The sequence below is a fragment of the Strix uralensis genome, chromosome 8 (assembly GCF_047716275.1).
Source record: "Strix uralensis isolate ZFMK-TIS-50842 chromosome 8, bStrUra1, whole genome shotgun sequence".
NCBI classification, from domain to species: domain Eukaryota; kingdom Metazoa; phylum Chordata; class Aves; order Strigiformes; family Strigidae; genus Strix; species Strix uralensis.
This window is the reverse complement of record NC_133979.1, coordinates 36,686,744-36,694,188: the sequence shown is the minus strand read 5'-3', so window position 1 is coordinate 36,694,188 and position 7,445 is coordinate 36,686,744. Positions and strand designations below refer to the sequence as shown.

The window sequence follows — 7,445 nt, the reverse complement described above, 5'->3', positions numbered from 1 at the left end:
GTAGTTCTACTTGCTACTCTCAACCACTTCTTGTGTCCCTTGGTTGAAAGTGACTTCACAATACTCCTGGGGGTAATCATGAATCCAGGAGATGACTAAAATTGCATCTGGCTTGATGAAGTCAGTGTGTATGGTGGGTTGTTCTTTTCTCACATTGAGCAATATCAAACGTACTGCTATTAAATACCCTTGAGCTGCATGACTGAAACCAAGTTGACTAGGGTGGCTTTTATGATTCATGAAAAAAAGCATATACACTTGAAAGAGAGTGTATACATGGCTGTATGAGTAAGAGTTCAGTTTTGACAAAATTTATATCCAGTCACTGAAGTGAAGGAAAACATTTAGAAATATATTATTCACTCTCTGTTACTGTCACTGAACAATTACAAATATCTTCTGCTTATGACAGATTATTTTTCATTCACAAAAATCTATTTGTCTGTGACCTTTCAGGTCTATGCCTTCCTGAGAAATATATGGCTACTACGGTCTTTAAGAATTCTTTTTGAGCATTGAAGCACTCAACCTATCTGTAATATGAGGAATAGCTTTACATCTCTGATTGTTGAAAATTCATGTACTTTGTGACAAGAATAGAGTAAATGGCTAAAATGGCAACACACAAGGTCTGTCATTTAAATGGTTTGGTGTGTTGAACAGCCAGGTGAATTGATGTCGGGGGAGGCAGCGGGTCTGCCTCTAGTCTAACTGAAGAAGAATTTAACCTTGAAGAAATTCCAGTGTATCCATGAGAGGCGAGAAAGTCCTGAGAAGTGCCATGGAAACAAGATTAGAGAACTAAGATAAGAAGAACTGTCCTGACGATTCAGGCGAGAAACTATCACCCAATCGTGAACTGTTAGTTACTAAAGTAAACCAATCCTGTATGAACACCTACTTTGAAGAAGGTTATAAAAAAGCTTGTTAAAACAATAAAGGGGCTTTTGCAGCCATTTTGGTCGCTTTCACACAATCTGATGTTTGTCGTGTCCGTCTCAACTGCGACAAATGGTGACCCCGACGTGATAAATTAGAACGACGTGATAAATTAGAGCGACGTGATTGATTAGAGCAACGTGATTAGAGCGAAGTGGTCATTTAAAGGAGAAGTATAACGGCGGCGGGAAGAGCCGCGGAGACGGAGCCCGGTGTAGCTGAGAGCAGAGGGAATCTGCCTGGTCCGGACCTGAACTTTGACACCTAAAAAGGTGAGCCACCGGGAACGGGACTGTAATTATGGGGCAGTCATTAACAAAGGAAGAGGAGACAATTTTGTCTACCTGGAAAGCCCTATTAAAAAGAAAGGGGGTTAAAACCTCAGAACAAAGCCTGAAAAAGATTTTGCTATGGAGTAAGATGCAAGGCTTTGAAGCCACAACAGTTACTGCATTCAGTGTGAGTGCATGGCAAGCAGTAGGATTGAAAATATTGGATGAGGTCTCTAAAGGACAAAAAGAGGCATGTGAGTTGGCAACCACATGGCGCTTATTGAGTGAAACCTTAAAGGAATGGAAGATAGAGCGTGAGGCCTCTGATGGGAAACTAACAGACATTCGACCTGAAGACAATGACGGGGAGGACTGTGGCAAAGGGACAAAGGCAGTGGATACCTCAGCCTCAGGAATAGCAGGCAGGAAACCCCTCACGGGCAAAAGCAGATCGCGCCCTCGCCCACCTCCTCCTCCTCCACCATTAAATATTTTGCGGGGCGATGAGGAGCCCCCCCCACCTAGTGGTGCAGCGGCGGCCCCTAGCGGCGCAGCAGCAGAAGGGGTGATTCCATCAGCCCCCCCCGAGGAGGAAAATAGGGCGGGTAACACAGAGCCAGAGAGCGAGAGCGAAAATGAAAGTGAGGGAGAAGAAGCTTTAACCACGGCTTTACAAACTCTACATATCACAGATAAACCCATGGTGAAGAAAGCCCAGCCATGGACTCTCCCTCCATCCACAGTAACTGTAATTCCAAGGTCCCCTGATCAATTTTGGGAGGGAGTTAGAAAGTATGCTGCTGAGGCTGGCAACTGGGATCTGGTTGAACGCCTCAGCCCATACTCTCCAACCCCGGCATGTCCAAAGCCTGTAGATATAGCAGCAGAGGCTTATGGTGCATTCCCTGTTTATAAAGCTGTTGCAGGCACAAATGAGCATGATGAGCACAATCCGATCAGTTGGAAGGTGGTGCAGGATTTGCAGAATAAAGCACAGAAATTTGGAATCAATTCTCCTGAGGCGATGCAACTTATTCGAATAATCAGCACAGATTTGTTGTGTCCATATGATGTTACACATCTCGCACAAGTGCTGTTTCAGCCAGTACAATTACAAGTGTTTCAATCTACTTGGAGGCAGATGGCACGAGCAGCTGCACAAAATAATGCTCGACTGCCACAAGACGATCCGAGGTTAGGACTCGGAGAAGACGCCTTGCTTGGCGAGGGACCATTTAGTAACCCTCAGCTGCAAGCTACGTGGCCTCCGATTGTCCTTGAACAGGCACAACACATAGGGATTACAGCATTAAAGCGAACCATGGAAATGGCAGCTCCAAAACAGAAGTATATTGCTATCCGGCAAGGTCCTAAAGAACCCTTTTTGCAATTTGTAGAAAAAATATCTGCTGCATTGGAGAAACAGGTAGAGGATGAAACGTTAAGACAAATGTTATGCAAACAGCTAGCAAAGGATAATGCTAATGAGGACTGCCAAAAGATAATACAGTCTTTACCAGGAGATCCTTCTATTCCTGACATGGTGGCCGCATGTTCAAAGGTTGGTACAGTGGAACATAAAATGGCGGCTTTAGCTACTGCCATGAACATGCGAAATACAGGAAAATGCTTTGGATGTGGTAAAGATGGTCATATGAAAGTAAATTGCCCGAACAGAAGGTCGGCAGGCAAGCAGCCCATGACTGTCCCACCAGGAACTAATTGCAATAAATGTGGGAAATCGGGACATTTCGCGAAACAATGTCGTTCCAAGTTTCATGCTAACGGGCAACCGATACAGGGAAACCACAAGAGGAGCGCGAGAGGGCGCGCGAGGACATCAAATCCCCTCCAGACAGCAGGTCAAATCCCCTCTGTGAGCAGCTATCAGCCGCAACTACTGGCTCAGCAGGGTTGGATGTATCCACCGCCGACACAATAACTATAGTTACAAAAGACATTGTTAAGGTCCCTCTTGAGGCGAGGGGTCCCATAGGACGAGGACTGAGTGCGTTACTTATAGGAAGATCAAGTAGCACCTTAAACGGATTAATCGTGCATGTGGGAGTCATTGATGCTGACTTTACGGGTCAAATTTGTGCATTAGTTTCGACCCTTTATCCACCTGTTACGATTCCAAAAGGTACTCGTCTTGCTCAACTTGTTCCTTTTTTGAGTTGTGTCCCAAAAGCAGAACAGCGACTGCGAGGCGATGGAGGCTTCGGTTCTACAGGACCCCCTCAAGTGTGCTGGTCTCAGACTGTCTCATCATCTCGACCACATATGACGTGCACGCTGTCAAATCATGGACATTCACCGACTACAGTAAGGCTTGCGGGGCTCCTAGATACGGGCGCCGATGTGACTATTATTTCTAACTATCTGTGGCCATCCACCTGGCCAACAGAGGATGTGGACACAGGGGTAGTGGGGCTGGGAGGCTCCGCACGAGCAAGAACAGCAGCTACGGCAATTCTGATCACCAATCCTGAGGGCCAACAAGCAGTCGTTAAACCATATGTGACAGCAGCTCCCCTCAATCTATGGGGGAGAGATTGCTTGTCACAGTGGGGGGTGAAGATTACTACGGATTTTTAATGGGGGCCACTGTGCTGCAGGGTGTTAGGCAACCCACGCTTGTTTTAACTTGGTTAACGAATAACCCTGTGTGGGTGGATCAGTGGCCCCTACCAATGGAGAAATTAAAGGCCCTGCAAGAATTGGTGGCAGAACAGCTAGCCGCTGGACACATTGAACCCTCTCAGAGCCCCTGGAATACTCCAGTGTTTGTGATAAAAAAGAAATCAGGAAAATGGCGATTTTTGCATGACCTGCGGCAGATCAATGCTGTCATGGCCACGATGGGGGCTCTACAACCAGGCATGCCTTCACCGGCCATGATCCCTCAAGATTGGGAAATCATTGTCATGGATCTCAAGGATTGTTTTTTTACAATACCATTAGCTTGTCAAGACAGGGAAAAATTTGCATTCTCTGTGCCTTCTGTCAATCATGCAGAACCTGCAAAAAGATATCAATGGAAAGTTCTGCCGCAGGGCATGAAAAATTCACCAACAATTTGTCAATGGTTTGTGGCACAAGCTTTGTCACCTGTAAGGGAAAGATTCCCTACCAGTTATTGTTACCATTACATGGATGACATCCTGTTAACATCAAACAACAAGGAGCAGTTGAATGACATGGAGAATGTGACTAGAAATTCATTACAACACTATGGATTAGTTATCGCCCCTGAAAAGGTGCAAAAAGTAGAACCCTGGAAATATTTAGGACTAACAGTCACAGGTAGGCAGGTAATGCCTCAACCTGTGAAACTTAACCTTGAAGTTAAAACCCTTAATGATGTACAGAAGTTAATGGGATCTCTGAATTGGATTAGACCCTATCTCGGACTGACCAATTCACAACTGCAACCTTTATTGGAATTATTAAAAAATTCCAATGATCCAACAGAACCCAGAGTATTAACTGAGGAAGCATTAAAGGTAATTCACATGGTGGAATGATCTATACATGAGAAATTTGTTTCTCGAATAGATCTGTCTCAATTGGTGCAACTCTTTGTACTAATTGACAAAACTGTACCATTTGGTGCTTTGGTGCAGTGGAATTCTGAGTGGGATGACCCACTGCACATTCTAGAATGGATGTTTCTGTCATTCCGACCACGAAAAACTGCTCCTGGACTGTTTGAGCTTATTGCTGATGTAATCATAAAAGCCAGAAAACGATGTACAGAACTAACAGGGCGTGACCCAGCTAAGATTGTTTTACCTGTTCAGAATTGGTATTTTGAATGGTGCTTGGCAAATAATTATGAACTACAGGCGGCCATGGCGGGTTTTCAAGGACAGGTGTCATATCACCTGCCGTCACATCCGCTACTGAAATTTGCTTGAGAAATACCATTTGGTCAAAAAAATTTAAGCCGCCCAGAACCAGTGAACGGCCCTACTGTTTTTACAGATGGCTCAGGAAAAACAGGTAAAGCAGCAGTAGTATGGTATGAAAACAACAACTGGAACAACAAAGTAGTATATCAAAATGGTTCTCCACAAGTAGTAGAGCTACGTGCAATGGCTGCTGTTTTTTCTATTTTTTCTGTTCCTGTAAATATTGTAACTGACTCAGCGTATGTAGCTAACTTAGTTTCTAGACTAGACAAAGTGGTTTTGACCATGTCAGACAATCAATTATTATTTGATGTACTTTTAGAACTCTGGAAAAGTATTCAACTACGGACAGAACCTTATTTTATCATGCACATCCGTAGTCATACCACTTTACCAGGATTTTATACAGAAGGTAATGCCAGAGTGGATGCTCTTGTTTCCGCTATGGCTCTTAATACTGTTCCTAACATAAAGCAACAAGCTGTATTATCACATCAATTTTTTCACCAAGGATATCGAGCTTTACGACGGCAGTTGGGCTTGTCTCATGCGGAAGCTCGGTCTATTGTAGCCGCCTGCCCTGACTGCCAAGGAACTCACACACCAGTATATTTTGGTACTAACCCCAGAGGTATGCAGGCTTTACAGATTTGGCAAAGTGATGTTACTCACATAAATGAATTTGGCCGACAGAAGTATGTTCATGTTTCCATTGATACTTATTCTCATGCCTTAGTAGCAACAGCACATAACGGGGAGACAGGAAAAGATGTAGTTCGACACTTCCAAAAGGCTTTCTCTATGCTTGGGGTACCACGCCAAATAAAACCGGACAATGGCCCAGCATACATTTCACAGAAGGTTCAAACATTTTTTAATTTGTGGGGTGTTACTCATGTTACAGGAATTCCCCATTCCCCAACAGGACAAGCAATTGTTGAGCGTGCACATAGTACGTTGAAGCGGCAGCTTCAAAAACAAAAAGGGGGAATGATTGGGGAACCACCACAGGCATGTTTGGATAAAGCAGTTTATGTTCTTAACTTTCTCCATTACGGGGATAATTCTTCTTTACCTCCTCTTTTTCAGCATTTCTCTTCTCTTTTTTCAAAACAGGATTTGCAAAAAGACATCAAAGTGCATGTTAGAGATCTAATTACTGGCCAGTGGAGTGGACCATGTGAATTATTAACCTGGGGCAGGGGTTATGCTTGTGTCTCTACAGATGCCGGCCCTCGCTGGGTTCCTGCTCGGTGTGTTCGGCCTGTGCTGGAACCTGCATCAGGCTGAAGGATGGGTAGTTCCACAACCCAAACAGAATGTCTGGGTGACTCTGCATTGAAAAAACTAACAAAGTTGGGATGTTGGCTTAGCAAACAGACTAACGCTACTTCTTTAGCTTTAAGTGGTCTTTTAACTGATGTTGATAGTGTTAGACATGCTACTTTACAGAACAGGGCTGCAATTGACTTTTTGCTTTTAGCGCAAGGACATGGATGTGAAGATTTTGAAGGAATGTGTTGCATGAATTTGTCTGACCACTCAGAATCTATTTTTAAAAGTATACAGCAGCTGAAGGATGGTGTGAGGCGTCTAACAGAAGAGGACGGATTGGATTGGCTTACAAGGATGTTTAAAGGATGGGGACTTTCTGGATGGTTGATATCTCTGGTCAAAACTGTGGGGGTCATGATCTTGGTAATTGTGACTGTGCTTTTGATGTTGCCATGTCTTGTCAGTCTTCTGCAAAGGGCCCTGCAGAAGACTGTTTCTGCAATATTTCTAGCACAAATACAAAAAGGGGGAATTGTCGGGGGAGGCAGCGGGTCTGCCTCTAGTCTAACTGAAGAAGAATTTAACCTTGAAGAAATTCCAGTGTATCCATGAGAGGCGAGAAAGTCCTGAGAAGTGCCATGGAAACAAGATTAGAGAACTAAGATAAGAAGAACTGTCCTGACGATTCAGGCGAGAAACTATCACCCAATCGTGAACTGTTAGTTACTAAAGTAAACCAATCCTGTATGAACACCTACTTTGAAGAAGGTTATAAAAAAGCTTGTTAAAACAATAAAGGGGCTTTTGCAGCCATTTTGGTCGCTTTCACACAATCTGATGTTTGTCGTGTCCGTCTCAACTGCGACAAATTGAGACTACATTTAGAAGAAAATCTTTCATTCTCCTTGTCAAGCATACTTTATCTCTTTAGAAAAATTGTCCATATGTGGACAGAACCCAAGTTATGCAGAGATACGTTGTGTGGCAGTGCATCCATGCTGCATGACACAGGAAGATGTACTATGTTAGCTAGAACTAATATGGA

General features: G+C 43.9%; 1 long non-coding RNA gene across 1 annotated transcript; it reads left to right on the top strand.

Annotated features, from left to right (window-relative positions):
* Window positions 1-2,655: 2,655 nt before the first annotated feature.
* On the top strand, window positions 2,656-7,227 carry LOC141946884 (uncharacterized). Its single transcript, XR_012629956.1, has 2 exons — window positions 2,656-3,536; window positions 6,351-7,227. It is a non-coding gene; the product is annotated as an uncharacterized LOC141946884 (long non-coding RNA).
* The last annotated feature ends 218 nt before the right edge of the window (window positions 7,228-7,445 follow it).